Source organism: Hyperolius riggenbachi, chromosome 9, assembly GCF_040937935.1.
Source record: "Hyperolius riggenbachi isolate aHypRig1 chromosome 9, aHypRig1.pri, whole genome shotgun sequence".
NCBI classification, from domain to species: domain Eukaryota; kingdom Metazoa; phylum Chordata; class Amphibia; order Anura; family Hyperoliidae; genus Hyperolius; species Hyperolius riggenbachi.
The window spans coordinates 73,662,947-73,680,636 of record NC_090654.1 but is presented as its reverse complement, the minus strand read 5'-3'; the positions used below and the strand labels follow the sequence as shown (position 1 = coordinate 73,680,636).

General features: G+C 42.3%; 1 protein-coding gene across 1 annotated transcript in view; it reads left to right on the top strand.

Moving 5' to 3' along the window:
- Positions 1-367: 367 nt before the first annotated feature.
- Positions 368-17,690, top strand: part of SLC6A6 (solute carrier family 6 member 6) — a 123,553-nt gene continuing 106,230 nt past the window's right edge. Inside the window, exon 1 of the mRNA XM_068253062.1 lies at positions 368-470. The gene's annotated coding sequence lies outside the window, so the exon portion shown is untranslated. The remainder of the gene's footprint in view (positions 471-17,690) is intronic.

Here is a 17,690-nt window from a genome sequence, read left to right as displayed (position 1 = left end):
AGCCCAAAAGTGTTGAAAATGTATTTGATCAATTCAGAATGTTATATGCAATTGCTATAACTTAGTAGATCTGGGGATTCTGCTTTAAAAGTAGGTTAAGCTAAAACTAGCATATCTCTGGCTGAAACTCGTCATCATCATCAGTCCATAGAAATAATTTCCAAGTATCTCATTCACTCCTCTCTAGCAGCAGCAGCAGCAGCAACAGCAGCAGTTATGTAATTGATGCGCCTCTGATCTCTCCTATCATCTGATCTCTCCCATCAGACAGCTTTGTTTTCTCTCTGCACGTGCTGAGGGGCTGCACAAACCTCGCCCAAGTTCCACCCATACCCCTGGAGGCCACGCCCCCGGCATTGCCTGAGAGCTGCAGCTGTGATTTTCCCCATTTGTGTGATGCTGAGCAGATTCACTTAGAGGTAGAGAGGTGAGGACAGCACATTTACCCCAGGCTGGAGCACAGGACAGAGGTAAGTGTCACATGACTGCTCACTGTATATTATTCAGTATAGTAGAGGCTGAATACAAGTTCTGTCTGGTGTAGGAATACAACAATATGATAACTTGTTGCAGCTCTGACAATGCTTATGGTAGAAGCTGCCTACCTGTTGCTGTCTAGTAGGTGTGGAATTACAACTCTCAGCATGCTGTCACCTTAGTGGCGGCATGACATCTTTTTTGATGGCCAGTGCTCTCCGGTGTTCGGATCCTGAAATCCTATTTGCTGTTTCACCCCAAAATTAATTGATTTTTATTAAAATTGCAATAGTGCTGCATGTAACATTTTTGGAGGGATTGTGATTTTGTAACAAGTGTAGAAAAGAAAATGCGCTGTGAAAATAACTAAGCGCCCATTCGCACTTGGGTGTTTTGCAGATGATCACTTTGCTGTTCGCCGGTGATCACGAAGCGGTGTGCACGATGTATCACTATGGAAACATTCACACTGCAGCATGGTCGATTTGTGAAAATAGCAAATGCACTACATGCAGCGGTATTACAGCGATTACGAATCTCAATCGGAATGTGAAATTGCTAGATGATTGCGAACGCATTTTGCGATTGCTAGTGGGAATGGCCTTATAAACGCATGCAAAAAGAAAAACACTATGGCCTCGATTCACTAAAGGGTGCTAAGTGTTAGCACGCCAGTGAAAAGGCACTTCACGTTCTAATATGCGCGCAAGCTTAGCGATGCACGGTGTGCGCGAAATGTCGCACAGTTTGTGCGCAAAATAGCCTGAAAAGCTATTTTACACGCGAACGGTGTGACGTTTCGCGCGCAACGGTGCGACGTTTCGGGTGCACCAACTTAACGTGCCATCAGTAACAGCTTTGTATTGCGAAGTGCCAGAGTTGTGTTATAGAAAAAAGCTGTCAACTTGCAGCCACCTTTCCAACATGAACCCTCACATTCCAGCATGCCCTTTTCTGTCAGGGGACTTACACAAGAACTGTATATTATGCATCACGATATTCTGAATTCCCAGCATGCCTGGCTACTAACCAACTGGGAAAATAGCATGGCCATACGTGCATCAATCTGTTGACCCCACCATGCACTATTGAACAACTTGTGATCAGTTTTGGGCAGTTTATCGCTCGATTGGGGTGATTGGGCATGTGGGATAGGAGCAGTGATCGATCGCCGCAGAGAGTTTTATTGCATCTATAAAATTCATTTCCCAGTTGCATTTCTGCTGCAGTGTAATGTGGATCAACAATGTAGTGTCGATCAAACTGGCATCACAATTGCGGGTTTTGAAAGCACTATTACGATTCTCAATGGGAAGAAGAAAAAAGCGTGGGAAGTATATTTAAAGAGAACCTTAACTGAGAGGGATATGGATGTTTCCTTTTAAATAACACCAGTTGCTTGGCAGTCCTGCTGATCTCTTTGGCTGTAGTAGTTGCAGAATCACACACCTGACACAAGCATGGAGCTAATCCAATCTGACTTTAGTCAGAGCACCTGATCTGCATGCTTGTTCAGGGGCTGTGGCTAAAAGTATTAGAGACACAGGATCAGAAGGAGAGTCAGGCAACTGGTATTATTTTAAAAGGAAAAATCCATATCCTTCTCAGTTTAGGTTTCCTTTAAATGGGAAACTTAAAGAGAACCAGAGATGAAGCACCCTCTTGTATTTTACCTTTATAAATCAGTGGGAACATGACAGTAAACGCCTGATCTGCTCTGTTTCATTGTTCTCTGTTTAATCTGACTGTTCTCACCTCTGATAAGAATCCCCGACTGAGCACTCAGTCTAGCTTTGCTACAGAAAGATTATAGCTGAGTCTGTCTTCTCTGGTGTCTTTTCAAGCCCAAGCCTGCCCCCTTGTGGCTCTGCTATAATGACTCAGCTATAATTATTCCCTGCAAAGCCAGACTGAATGCTCAGTCCGGGATTCTTATCACAGCTGATAACAGACACTTTTAGCAGTGAGGATGAAACAGAGAGCATGGTAAGTGTTTTTTTCTAATGTTCTTACTGATATATATGGTAAAATACACAAGGGTGCTTCGTCTCTGGTTCCCTTTAAAAAAAAAATGCATATTGCTGTGTTTACTATGCGATTTCCTTGGGTTTCCATTCACTTAAAGGGAACCCGAGGTGAGGGATATGGAGGCTGCCATATTTATTTCCTTGTAAATCATGCCGGTAACCCTGTTGACCTTCTGGCATAAGTCGTATCTGAGTCAAAACCGTGGCACAAGCAGATGCTGATCCAGTAAAACCTGAGTCAGCTCAGTGTTGCCAACTCATCCCTTTTTAAATACGAATGCTTATGAATTATACATGTCTTGTGTCTAGTTAGATGCAGTTTAGGCATTGATTATGTGTGGGAAACCCCAGAACCTGTATAACTTCGATGTGTCAGTATTTAAAGGGATGAGTTGGCAACCCTGAGTCAGAGTTCCTGATCTGCTACATGCTTGTTCAGGGTCCATGGCTAAAAGTATTAGAGACACAGGATCAGGAGGACTGCCAGTCAACTGGTATTGTTTAAAATGAAAAAAATATCGCACCTTCCATATCACTGCCTGATCGGATACCCTAGTTTCACGTTTTTTACTTTGCGGGTGATCCCAAACATGGATGGCCACTGCACGGTGGACGACACAGGACAGGTAATGTATAAATGCACACACAGGGGGTACATTTATACACTGGGGGGCAACGGCAGACTCGGCCAATTTCTGAGAGATTTCATGCTGAACTTAATCGGGAATCGGCCTGCGGTGTATGGGCAGCTGACAGATCTCTGTCTATTCAGGTTCGATCAGAGTGAGATTTGTCTCCTGGCCGAATCTGCCCATCATAGCGATATGGATATGCAACTTAAAGGATACCCGAACTGACACGTGACATGATGAGATAGACATGTGCATGTACAGTGCCTAGCACACAAATAACTATGCTGTGCTCCTTTTTTTCTTTCTCTGCCTGAAAGAGTTAAATATCAGGTATGTAAGTGGCTGACTCAGTCCTGACAGGAAGTGACTACAGTGTGACCCTTACTGATAAGAAATTCTAACTATAAAACACTTTCCTAGCAGAAAATGGCTTCTGAGAGCAAGAAAGAGGTAAAAAGGGGAATTTCTTATCAGTGAGGGTCACACTGTAGTCACTTCCTGTCTGAGTCAGGACTGAGTCAGCCACTTACATACCTGAAATTTAACTCTTTCAGGCAGAGAAACGGAAAAAAGGTACACAACATAGTTATTTGTGTGCTAGGCACTGTACATACACATGTCTATCTCATCATGTCACATGTCAGTTCGGGTATCCTTTAACTATCCCTCACTGACATCCAAGCCATCAGGGAATGATCGATTCCGTATGGGCCTGTTATCAACCTATATATGGCTAGCATTACTGTACATTATACAGAATAGCAAAAATATTGCATGACTGTCATTGTAGGAGCTGCCTACCCCTCTGTCATGGAACTACAAGTCCCAGCATGCCTTGTTAGCTTTATTGGCACAGGGGAATGTGTCCCGTGTACATTATGCAATGTGACTACTTGTGATGAAAGCTCTGGTATTGCTCACAATACAAACTTACCCGTGTTCACTCAGGCCACACACGTTTCACCTGCGATGAATTGTGGGCACTTTAAGGCCTAGTTTCCACAGACTGTTGAACTGTGGGCAGCAGCGAGCAGATAGCAGGCAGCAGCGAGCAGTTAGCAGGCAGCAGCGAGCAGGCAGCATCAGGCCGTTGTGAGAGTTTGAGAGGCATTTCACTGCCTATCACCAGTCTGTGGAAAAGAGGCCTTAATCTGATCAAAGGGTTGTATCTGTGCAATCATTATTAGATCATTAAAAGATAAATCAAACAATCTTTCTCGTTTGTTTGTTTTTTTCTGTCATTTTCAAATTGATAATTTGATGCTGCCCACCCCCACCGGCACATTGGTTGTGCAGATAGCTTACAGATCAGCAGAATAGATTAGAAATTGAATTGCAATTCCCTTTAAAGTGTACCTGAGACCAAGTAAACACAAGTATTACCTGGGGCTTCCTCCAGTCCCCTGCAGTCTGAGGTTTCCATCAGTGCAGGTCCGGTCCGTTCTCCCGCAATCAGTTCCGGTAAAGTCCCCGACTGAGCCAGTCAGGGCGTACCGAGCATGTGTAGCCCTGACTTTGGTCGCACTGCCGTGGCCAGTTACATTCTGCGCCTTTGCAGTTACAAGCTTGAACTGACTGCTCAGGTGCAGAAAACCATGGTCAGGACTGCGCATGTGCAGTGGCACCCGATGCGGCCGACAGCTGGAGATCCAAGGGAACCAAATGGACACGGAGGGAGCCCACAGACTACAGGGGGCTAGCGGAAACCCCAGGTAAGTATAAACCCTTGTGTTGCATTCTCAGGTTTACTTTAAAGTGACCCTGCAGCTTATTTCAAATAAAAAAAAAATAATTAAAATAAAAAACAGATTCTTACCGATAGAGAGGGAAGGCTCTGGGTCCTATAGAGTCTTCCCGTTCCTCTCCTGTCCCCTCATTCCAGTGCTGGGTCAGAGAATGCTCTCTTCCGCAGCAGGAGGGAGGCTTTGGGAGCCCGATTGCAGCCCGTGTCTATTGGCGGGCAAGGCTGGTGTCCGCCTGGAGCGCAGTGAGGGGGAAAGTATCTGTATTTTTTATTTTAAATACGCTGCAGGTTTGCTTACATAGGCATTCACATGTAGCCAACATCCTATATTTTTACCAGCAGCTGATTGTTTAAAGTTAGCACTGCTTCGTTGCACATTTGCTTCAGCAATCAAAACTGCACTTTTGCTATATTCAGGTGATCTTATAAAAATATGACAGGTCAATCTGATTTAAACTGAGAACTCTTGTTAATCAATAAGTTAGTTCACACTTAAAGGGAACCTTAACTGAGAGGCATATGGAGGTTTCCTTTTTAACAACACCAGTGGCTTGGCAGTCCTGCTGATCTCTTTGGCTGCAGTAGTGGCTGAATCACACACCTGAAACAAGCATGCAGCTAATCCAGTCTGACTTCAGTCAGAGCACCTGATCTGCATGCTTGTTGAGGGGCTGTGGCTGAAAGTATTAGAGACACAGGATCAGCAGGAGAGTCAGGCAACTGGTATTATTTTAAAATGAAAAACCCATATCCTTCTCAGTTTAGATTCCCTATAATGTATTTTTTGTTTTTGCACGCAGAAAAAAAAGATCCTGCAGTATAATTCTGCACATATTTTGTCAGTTTTCTGTGTTTTCTGAATCGTGTTACAACGCAATGCCACGCATCACCACAGCGGCTTTCATTGCATGCAGAGTGAGAATGGAAACTAGGCTTAAAACACAAGGGGTAATATAACACACAGGCCCGGATTTACATAACAGGAATCTATAGTCACAGATGTCCTGGTACCCTATACTCCGCCCTCCATGAACTTAAAGCGGATCCGAGATGAAAAACGAACTATAACAAGTAACTTGTCTATATATCTTATCTAAAGTTTACATAGTTTACACAGCAAATCTAGCTGCAAACAGATTTAATAGAAAATGATGATTTTTATTCCTGTGATACAATGACAGCAGCCATGTTGTTTGTAAACATTACACAGAGGCTGGCTTATCTGCACCATCAGCAGTCAGACTCTGAAACAAACCTAATCCCCCTCCTCCCTCTGCCTCTGAAATCAATGGCTAGTAACACCTCCTCCTCCTCCTCCCCCTGCCCAGACTGAGCTCCCATGAGCCCTTGCTACTGCCAAGGCTCTCTGAAAACCTGTGGGCGTGGTTTATTTAGTTTATAGGGAATTAGAGTATTAAAACAAAAACAAAAACAAAAAATAATTTGACTTGAGGAATGCCCTATAAACAATAAAAGAACACAATTATGCAATGAGTAAAAGTTCACCTCGGATCCACTTTAAAAATCCAGCTGAACTGCACCACAAGTGTGCTGGCTGGTCCACCTGTCCCTTCTCCTTTACTTCCCTTGCCCGTCATACATGTGCCTCTTACTATTAGGTAGCTAGAGGTTTCCCAGACTAAAGGGAGATCTGGTCAGTGGAATGCCGAGACACGGGTGAGTAACCTCATTTACAGTCTGTTTTAAGAGTCTGCATAGGGAAGGAGAATTAGCTGCATTTCCATCATCGGGTGCCTGTAGGCACATGTCTACAGTGCCTTATGGTGAATTCGGCCCTGATTACACTGGAGGGATAAAAAATACCAAAGTATTTTGGTCCCAGTTTGAAGGCCATTAAATTTGAATTTTATTTTCTATTATTTTTTTTTTTATTGCACATGTAACAATCATAATGTCTGTTCTAAGCTATACAAAGGCTAGCTAGTAAATCCACTGTATCAGCTAGGAATGACTGTTTTTGTGCTGTGATCTTTTTCTTATTTAGATTCTTTTATGTTGCTTTTTTTTCCTTCTCTTATTTATATTCTAAAAAAATGTGGAAGGACATAAGCTATTTTTCTTATTATGCTGATATGTCTGGTTTTCCACAATAATAAGATTTTAAAAACAAAAGTAACTTCAGGGTATCAGAGAATACTACTAGCTACCAGAGCAGGGACAAGGTCCTCCAGCACCCAAGGCTGAGACACCAAAGTGCGCCCCTCCATCCCTGCCACCCCAGCTGTCACACACTGATTGCTATTAGACTAAGAGAGCCACAGGGCCCACAACCTCCCCAACACCTTAATATCTAGTTATCTGGCTTGCAGTCACTGCTATGAATCCCCTTTTCTTATTTCTTTCTGCTTCATACACAATTAGGAATGACAGCTGAATGAGTTGTGCGCCCCCTCCTACACTGCGCCCTGAGGCTGGAGCCTCTCCAGCCTATGCCTCGGCCCGGCCCTGCTAGCTACAGACACACTGTCGCCTATACAGAGAAGTAGAAAAATGTATTTTCCTAGTTATGATCATGTGCTACAGCAGGATGTGATCCCAGCAACTCATTGCTTTGCAAATCTATCAGCTGATCAAACTAATCACATGCTTCTCCATGAGCTCTCCTAGACATGACCATCACTAGATAACGCTCTCCTGTCCTGACCTCCACCCTTGTAATCAGGGGCATAACTAGAGGCAGGGCCGGGCCGAGGCATAGGCTGGAGAGGCTCCAGCCTCAGGGCGCAGTGTAGGAGGGGGCGCACAACTCATTCAGCTGTCATTCCTAATTGTGTATGAAGCAGAAAGAAATAAGAAAAGGGGATTCATAGCAGTGACTGCAAGCCAGATAACTAGATATTAAGGTGTTGGGGAGGTTGTGGGCCCTGTGGCTCTCTTAGTCTAATAGCAATCAGTGTGTGACAGCTGGGGTGGCAGGGATGGAGGGGCGCACTTTGGTGTCTCAGCCTTGGGTGCTGGAGGACCTTGTCCCTGCTCTGACTAGAGGAGAGCATGCCCTGTGATCTGTGGATGGCCCCAACGACTAACCTTCCCTTCTTCCGATACAGGGGACTATACTTCAGTTCAGATGTTTTTTTGTGGCTACGCTTGGTATGGGTGTGAGGATTTTGATGGCAACACTTGTTTCATTACCGCTTTATAGGATAACAACTACTCCTATTTCATGATACTGTAGTGGATTTAAATACAGTAGATGAATAGGGTCCCTTTAACTCCATCATCCACCAAAAAGTGAAGTTTCTATTTGCTGCGGACAGTCACCCTTTACCACTTTAGCCTGCAAGCCATTTTCACATAGCAGCACTGCTCCCATTCATTCGCCAATAACTTTATTACTACTTATCACATCTAAATGATCTATATATTGTTTTTTGAGAACAAATTAGGCTTTTAGTGGGTTTTATTTTTGTTTAGTAATTACCTCACTTTCTATGCATTTTAAAGGGGAAAATAAGGGGAAAATAGAAAAAAACACACTTTTTCTCAATTTACATCTATTATAGCTTTACAATTAACAGTGCTAACTATAAGTTAAACCCACATTTTTTTTTATTTGCTTATCCATCCTGGTTATTACAATGTTTAAATCATGTTCTTAGTACAATGTATGGTGACAATATTGTATTTGGAAATATAGGTGTATTTTTTTTATTTATTTTTTTGCCTTCACATTGTACACTATCGATGACTACAATTACGATCTTATTTGCAAAAATAATAGTAATATACTCTTATGGCATAGATATTTAAAAAGCCAAGTTCCAATACTAACAACATATGTTTTTCTTTTATATTCTGTCACTTTGTTTTCCTTTTTTCAAGTCTTTTATTTTGGTACATAATATGTAAAAATGTTATTGCTTTTGATTCAGTTTGTCACTAAAAAGAATAGTCAAGACATTGGCCTCAACCCCAAAACACTCTAAAATCTATTCTACTACTTATCATGGTTAAAATGTTACTACATATGTCTTGTGTAGTTTTGCTAAAACTTTCCCAAGTTTGATCATAATTCAGAAAATTACTTTCTATGTTTTGATTGTTTGTCCCTACCTATTTTTATATTATGTGGGTCCAAGTCAAGCTCTAAAACATACCAAAGTGTATTCTACAACTCGTCACAGTTAAAATGATACCATGTGCCTCATTTAGTTACAAATTGGTGGTGCACTCTCCACAACGACGCTGGCAGTCTATATACGTCTTATATAATAATAATTATTATTATTATTATTATTATATATATATTTTTTTTTTTTAAACAATACCAGTTTCCTGGCTGTCCTGCTGGTCCTCTGCTCCTGATACTTTTATCCATACACCATGAACAAGAAAACAGATCAAATGTTTCTGACAAGTTCAGCACCATGCTTGTTTCAGGTGTGTGTTTGACACTACTGCAGCCAAAGAGATCAGCAGGACTGCCAGGCAACTGGTATTGCTAAAAAGGAAATAAATATAGCAGCCTCCGTAAACGTCTCGATTCAGGTTCCCTACTGAGGTCTGCATAGCCTGCCAGGCTGGGGAAGGCACACTTCCCTATTGGCAGAAATAATCCGGCCCTGCAGCCACATAAAGTTTTATTTTATGTGGCTGCTAAAAGGTTAATTTATAGGATTTGTCAGTGATAATGTCCTTATTTTGTAGTATTGGAAATGTACCATACAGTCCTCAAAACATTTGTATTAAGCTGAGTGTCAATCCCTGTTTATTGGCAATCATCAGCTAATATTTGCTTTGAAAATAACTTTGTATGGAGACCTGAAGCTATGCCGTATCACCTATGCTGGATAAACAGGCTTTGATGGGTCGTGCAATGCAGGGGCCCAAGGGCTTAATGGGGAACTGAAGTAAGAGGTATACGGAGGCTGCCATATTTATTTCCTATTAATCAATACCAGTTGCCTGGCAGCCCTGCTGATCCTCTGCCTCTAATACTATTAGCCATAGCCCCTGAACAAGCATGCAGCAGATCAGGTGTTTCAGACTTTAAAGTCAGATCTGACAAGACTAGCTGCATGCTTATTTCTGGTGTTATTCAGATACTTCTGCTGAGAAATAGACCAGCAGGGCTGCCAGGCAACTGGTATTGATTAAAAGGAAATAAATATGGCAGCCTCCGTATACCTCTTACTTCAGTTCCCCTTTAAGTGTACTCTAGGTGACATAAGATAAACGTGTATCTACAGTAAAAAACATATTAAAGGGGTTCTTCCGCGAATGAGGAAAAAAAATCAAAATGGTTTATGCATGTTCTATTAAAAATCCTTCTAAAATAGTGTGAAAATTTTTTCAAAAAAATGAATGGTTTCACCAATACAACATGTAATGTATACAGTGACGGCTGACGGGACTGTGAGGCTAATCCATTTGTTAGGGGTGTTTTTTTTGTTACTTTCACTTCATAAGCTGCTCCCTACCTAGTTTTCATTGCTGTAATGCAGGGCTATGATGAAGTGCTGTGCAATGGCAGTTACAGCTATTAAAATAACGGCTGTGCTGCTCTGTAGTTTCTGCTTGTACTTCCTCACAGAGCTGACCCCCCTCCCCCCGCCTCTCCCTGTAGGCAGAGGTCGGGCAGCTCTTCGGAGCAAATCACGTGTTTACCTCGTTGCCGGGCAACCAGACTTCAGCGTCTGTGCAGAGGACTTCCTATCCATTGCACGGCAAGTTAGCTGCCTGAGCTACAGTTCAGTACAGTACAGTACAGAGAGGGGGGGGGGGAGGGGGGTCAGCTCTGTAAGGAAGTACAAGCAGGAACTACAGAGCAGCACAGCCGTTATTCAGCTGTAACTGCCATTGCACAGCACTTCATCATAGCCCTGCATTACAGCAATGAAAACTAGGTAGGGAGCAGCTTGTGAAATGACAGTAACAAAAAAACCACCCCTAACAAATGGATTAGCCTCACAGTCACCTCAGCCGTCACTGTATACATTACATGTTGTATTGGTGAAACCATTCATTTTTTAAAAAAACTTTTTCAAATAACCCTCCAGGACAGGTGCTACATATGAGATATGGGCTCCGCCCTCAACAGGAAACACAAAGAACTAGCTCTCTATAAGTTCCACCCCTCAGTATCCACCTGCCAGTTCTTTGTGTTTCCTGTCCCGGGAAGCCTCTAGCTCTCTACAGCTAGATATGGTCAGCAGCCAGGCAGTGCTGAGGCCATGGAACTTTTATAGGTAGCCCTGTCCTGGAAGGATTACTGGGGGTTTACCTTGTTTTTCCACGGTAGTGGATCTCTGAATCATGCTGGAGGTCAGCTATGTAAGGAGAGACGGTGTTTGAGGCAGCATGGTGGAGACCGATCGCGCGTCGGAGGGAAGCTTTCACTTTGCGGAGGCGGAAAGGTGACTTCCTTTGGCGGTAGTGTGATTCTCAGCGTGTCCAGAGCGGAGGCAAGGGCAATAGCGCTGTGAGCACGACACTTCCGACCTTACGGGGACATCGTATCCGGTACGCGCAGCTGTCAGAACGCCGAGAGGTCCATTCCCCACACCGCGGTTGGTGTTTGGTGGAGATGGACACGAGACAGAAGACGGCAGACCAAGTAAGTGGCGGCGGACATCGGAGGATGGTTGCCCGTCTGATTCTGAGGTCTATGCCTAAACCTGGCGCAAGGGAAGATTTTTTTAGTTTCTTACAGCGCTGATGGTTGTAAAAAGTCTTTTGTCTACTATTGCCCATGTATTCAGCACTATGTTTACTTACCCAAATTGTTTGGGTTGTGGGTGTTTATCTTAAGCATGTTCTCATGTCTTTATTTAAACTGCTGAATTATATAACTTTGCTGCAGATAACTTCATCATGAGGTTTGTGCATGCAGGTGGACAAAATCAATTGATTGATTAATTATCCCAGTAAATGTGTTCTGTGCGCATTTAATTTGTCGTATGCATCTTGCATTTGAATGGGCAGCATAATTTATTTTTATCATTTCATTTTACTTGAAATTAGATTAAGTTTCACTGTTATACTTTATATATGCCTAGCTTTATGAGTAGAGCTAAGTCTGGGGTTTACTGATTATACCAAATAGCTATCTCATGGCATGTTAAATATTTATGTATGCTGGTTAACAGACTTAATTGATTAAATCATCAATTGCATGTTTTTCAGGATGCTTTTGAGCCTACTGATAGCTGATAGGTCCAGCAATTGCCATCTTTGGAACAAAGTGTTGCATGCTGTGTGTTATAAACAGGTAAGCCGCGTTAGACTGTTTGCACATGCGCAGTTATGTTGGAAGGGGAGGTCTCCCCTCCTCCTCCGCGGCCAGCCACATGGCTAATTAATATTCACTGCACTGTGACGTGCAGTGTTTACTTCCTGGAGCGGCCACTCTGTGTGGCGTTTGGCTGGCGGGAATAAAGTGATGCGGATCACATGGTCTCCGCATCGCACATCGTGAAAAAGGCGCACCAACAGCTTCATAACGCATTTCTTGGTAGCATCCTCCTCCAGCACCACCGGGCGTTGCATTGGGGGCACGTTATGCAACTTATAGCATCCCCTAAAACACAATGTCCTGGTGGGAAAGAAGCCTTGGGCTCCCTGCACACTGCAAATGCATGCAGTGTGCAAAAGGCCATAGACTGGTCTAGAGTATCTTGTTAAAAATGCATTTCAAGCATAAATAATGAAGATACTACAGCATCTTGCAAGGAGTTTGTTATCCATTAGGCAAGAAATGGTGGAAACATTTAAAGCTTTTAAAGAAAGCCTTCCTTCTACTTCAGTTTCACAGCCGCTTCAGACTGCTTAAATTCAATCTGCAAAACCTAAGAAAGCAATAAGGAAAACTCCTAGAATAATACTTTCTTCTGAAGAGGAAGATGATCGTCAGCAGGAAGTTGTTAATCCGGATTCCAAATCTTTTGAGAATTTATCTGTGCAGAGTGAAGCAGAGGGGACTGTAAAGTCCTCAAAGTTTAAGTTTGCTGCTGGAAGAAACTGAAGAATCATTGAAGGCAATTCATTCAAAAAAAAAAAAAAAAATCTGCAATGATACATGATATACACAGGAATGGAACCATGTGAGCATCAGCAGTTATGTTTCCCAGTTCATATTCCTCTATTAAAACTTAATCACAGCTCAATGGAAAGAGACGGATAAAAGAATATTTGTATCTAGGGCCTCTTTCACAGTGCGACAGTAAAATCGCATGTTATAAAATGATTCAACGCAGACTAACGCACAGCAATACGAAGTCTGTGGGACATTCACAGTGCACACGTTGCGTTTGTGTGTAACTTGTAGCATTGTTAGATAGTGCTGCATGCTGTGCGTTATACACATTATTGGCTGCGTTGGACGGTTTGCACATGCTCAGTAATTACTTGGAAGCATAGTTTTCATTGCCTGTATGTTCTACTGTATGGGACGATAACGAGGCATTAACTTGCGTTGCAACCTTTTGGGGTGCTGCGGTGTAAGTTTGCGTTGCGATTGTAACGTTGCATCAAAACGCAACATCCCTAGCCTCGGGGTTTGAAAAGGCGTTTTCCATTTTCTGAGGAAGATGCTAAGCCTGGGGATTCATGTTCTAAACTTGATGCTGCATTTAGTCAGGTTGGAAGGTGAATGAGTTAGCATTCAAGGTCTAAAGCGGCCTTAAAAACCAGAAAATAAGTTGAAATTTCTCTTAAGAAGCATGGTCTGCTACTGCTCCCATTCGGAATCACGTCAGCACCCAGAATCTTCACAAAAGTAATGGCAGAAATTGTGGGAACCCTTCATTAAAAAGGTGTTATGATAATGCCATACTTAGATGACCTTTTAGTAGTGACAGACAGTATTGTGAAGTTGAAACATCAGAGATCTCGTCATCCAGCAGTTGGTACGAGCAGGTTGGTTAGGGAACCGACAAAAATCAAATTTGATTCCGACACAGGTTATTCAGTTCTTGGGGTTCAGAATTAATTTCCATAGCTTAGAAATTATTTCTTCCACAAGACAAGTTAGGCAAAATTCATGCCTTAGTGGAAAATTTCCAGCAAAAATCAATTGTAACAGTCAAACAAGTGATGAGTCTAATAGGATTTTTGACATCCACAGCACCGGCAGTGTATTGGGCATTGAAACCTGGGATGAGCAGAAACTACGCCAGTGCGAATTTACGCATCATAGTTTGCATCTACGCATGGTAGTTCATAGGTAAAGTTTTTCAAAACAACGCTTATGAATTTACGCATAGTGAAGTACTGCTACACGTAGCTTACGCCCACTATGCGTAGTGAATGTGTGTATTGCGTAGTGAACTACGAATGCGTTTCTTGCGTCTAATTTTCAGCGTGTGATTGTATGCTTACAAATTTACGCAGGGGAAAGGGGAATGTATGCATTGAAGAGGTCCCGGTATAAGCAGTTATAGAGAAATGAATGTGTAAAATTTTCTGCATATAAGCACAAGCATCCGCACACACTATGCTTCACACTACGCGTAATTGCGTATTTTTAATGCATAGTCTACGTGATGCATACAAAACGAATATTTGATATTCGCAGCCGTAGTTGTTGAAGTGTAATTTAGTAAAACCATGTGTAGTTCCAGCGTAGCGAAGTTGGCTGACTACGACCATCCTTGATTGAAACGTGAGAATATTACAACAACGGCTCCTGCGCAGTTGGAAAGTAAGTCATGCAGCTTTAAACCGCATGGTGTCTATTGCAACACGGTTGAAACAATCACTCAGTTGGTGTATAATAGCAGACAATGTCACTCGGGGACGACTATGGTAGTTTCAGATGACAAAAGTGTTAACAGACGCAAGTATTCTTGGGAGAACCCACATAGATGGGATATATCTACAAGGAACTTGGTCAAAGCAGATTAAGACCCAATCTTCACATTTCGGAGAGCATCTGGGAGTGAAGAGAGCCCTAGACCATGCAAAATACTGGTTAAAAGACCAGCATGTTCAAGATCAGGTCAGACATTATAACAGTAGTGATGTATGTAAACAAACAAGGGTGTACCAGGTCATCACAACTTCTTGATTTGATACTGCAGCTGCTAGATTGGGCGGAGAACAATCTTCAATCGATCTCAGCGGTTCACCTAAAGGGTTCATTAAGCAACATGGTGGATCTGTTCAGCGGGAAGAGACTATCAATCTAATGCTAAGTCCTGAAGTGTTCAAGTTGTTAGCGAAAAAGTAGGGACAACCACAGATCGATTGATTCGCCAATCTGGAGAATACTCAGTGCCGCTAGTTTTTCTCTCTAGACCCAAGAGGCGCTTCGGGAGTAGATGCCTTGGCTCAAATGTGGGATTATCAAATATCTTATGCATTTCCTCCAATACCGCTGTTACCAATAGTATTACAGAAGCTGAAATCGATAACAATGTATCTAATATTAATTGAACCAGATTGGCTGAAAATAATCTGGTCTCCAATGATTAAGTTGATGCTGGTGGACAGACCAATGCCATTAACAGACAGACTATACCTTCTCAAAAAGAAAAGACAAATGGACTCAGATTCCGAATCTTCGATTGACAGCTTGGTTTCTGAAAGGAAGATCTTAAAAGATAGAGGGTTAATAGAATATAATTAAAAGTAGAAAGAAAGTCACTAGAGCAATATATCAAAACTATTGGAAAACTTTTTGTCAATGGAAGAAAAAGACAGGACTCCGATCCAATAAGCTCGCTACAGTGTTAGAATTTTTGCAAGAATACGTTGACAAAAATCTAGCGTTGAGTACCCTAAAGATCCAAGTGGCAGCCTTATCACTATACTTGGATGAGAGGTTAGCATTAGAACCTCTAGTTATTAGTTTTTTTGTTTGTCAGTTACAAATCGAAAGGAGTTCAAAGTCCTAGAGAGGTAACCGCTCACTCAACAGGGTCAGTGGCAACTTCCTGGGCTTATAGAGCTGGAGCAACAGCGGCGGATATCTGCAAGACAGCAACTTGGAAATCCGTGAACACCTTCATTAGGCATTACCGACTGGGCTTATCAGCAGAAGAACAGGCATTTGGAAGAAAAGTTCTTCAGGCTGTTGTCCCTCCCTGAGGTTGGTATTTATTGCATATCATCTCATATGTAGCACCTGTCCTGGAGGGTTATTTGAAAAAACCAAAATTAGCTTACCTGGTAATGCTGTTTTTAATAACCCTCCAGGACAGGTGACCCACCCATTTTGATATATATATTTATGTATAATATTGACTGAAGCATATATTTCTGTGTGTTTATACGGATGTTTATGTACATGCAGTTTTTTGTTAAATTGTTTGAAAGAAGAATCGGTATCAGGACAGTTAATTGGAACGTACTGGCAGGTGGATACTGAGGGGTGGAACTTATAGAGAGCTAGTTCTTTGTGTTTCCTGTTGAGGGCGGAGCCCATATCTCATATGTAGCACCTGTCCTGGAGGGTTATTAAAAACAGCATTACCAGGTAAGCTAATTTTGGTTTTTCACACTATTTTAGAAGGATTTTTAATAGATTATGCATAAACCATTTTGATTTTTTTTCCTCATTCGCGGAAGAACCCCTAACCAGGCTGTTTTTCTTGTTTTAATTTTGCTGCCTGAGGCCTGGAACCCACTACAAAACGCTATCGCTAATCGCAATCGCTAGTGTTTTGTATGAGCAGTTTGTAAGCGATTTCATGAGCGTTTTAGGGAGCGATCTTAGAAAGTGTAATCAATTTGCCAGCGGTTGTGTAGCGATTAGCGTTTTAAAGTCTGATTGGTCCTTTCAATGAGTTTTAATTTTGTTACAGTGTACATTAACTTTAAAACGCTAGCAAAAAGTTTTGATGAGCGATTACGCCAGTGATTATATACTTTACATTGAAGCGCAAACGCTAACAAAATCCTGCATGTCCTTTGTTTGCGATGTTGCTAATTGCAATCGCTTTTGTGGAATTTGCACCATCCGTTTACACTGGCAGAGCGTTTAAGGAAATCGCTAGCGATTTCTCACGCTCCCTAAACGCTCAAAAAAAATCACTCTAGTGGGTTCCAGCCCTCAAAGAGTTAATTTCTAGGCATAGGGTGACAGCTTCTGCCTTGTACCTTGTCAGGAATATAGTAATCATCAGGGCTGTGGAGTCGGAGTTGTAGGCGAGGAGTCGGCGCAGTGTTAGGTACCTGGAGTTGGTGGTTTTATAAACTGAGGAGGCGGAGTATTTTTGTACCAAATCAGTCAACCTGGTAAATATTAGACCGAGGAGTCGGAACCATTTTGGGTAATTGGAGGTGGAGTCGGTGGTTTTATAAACTGAGGAGTGGGAGTTGGAAGATTTTTGTACCAACATCACAGCCCTGGTAATCATCACTGATAAGAAAATTACAACCATAAACGTTTTCAACTTCTGAGCTCAGGGAGCGATAAAGTACATGAACTATTGATTTTTCTAACTCTGGGACACTTAAAGGACAACTGTAGGGAGGCTGCCATAATTTTTTTTCCCTTTTGTGCAATACCAGTTGCCTGGCAGCCCTGCTGATCTATGTGGCTGCAGTAGTGCCTAAACAACACCAGAAACAAGCATGCAGCTAATCTTGTCAGTTCCCACATGGTCGGAAACACCTGATCTGCAGCATGCTTGTCCAGGGTCTGTGGCTCAAAGTATTGGAGACAGAGGATCAGCAGGACAGCCAGGCAACAGGTATTGCACAAAAGGTAAAAAAAAATGTGAGCCTCCCTACAGTTGTCCTTTAATAGGCTGCCACTGAGCAGAGACAGTAAAGCATTCAACCTACTTTGTAAATGTTGAAAGGGAATCTGAAGTGAAAATAAACTTATAATATGATTTGTATGTG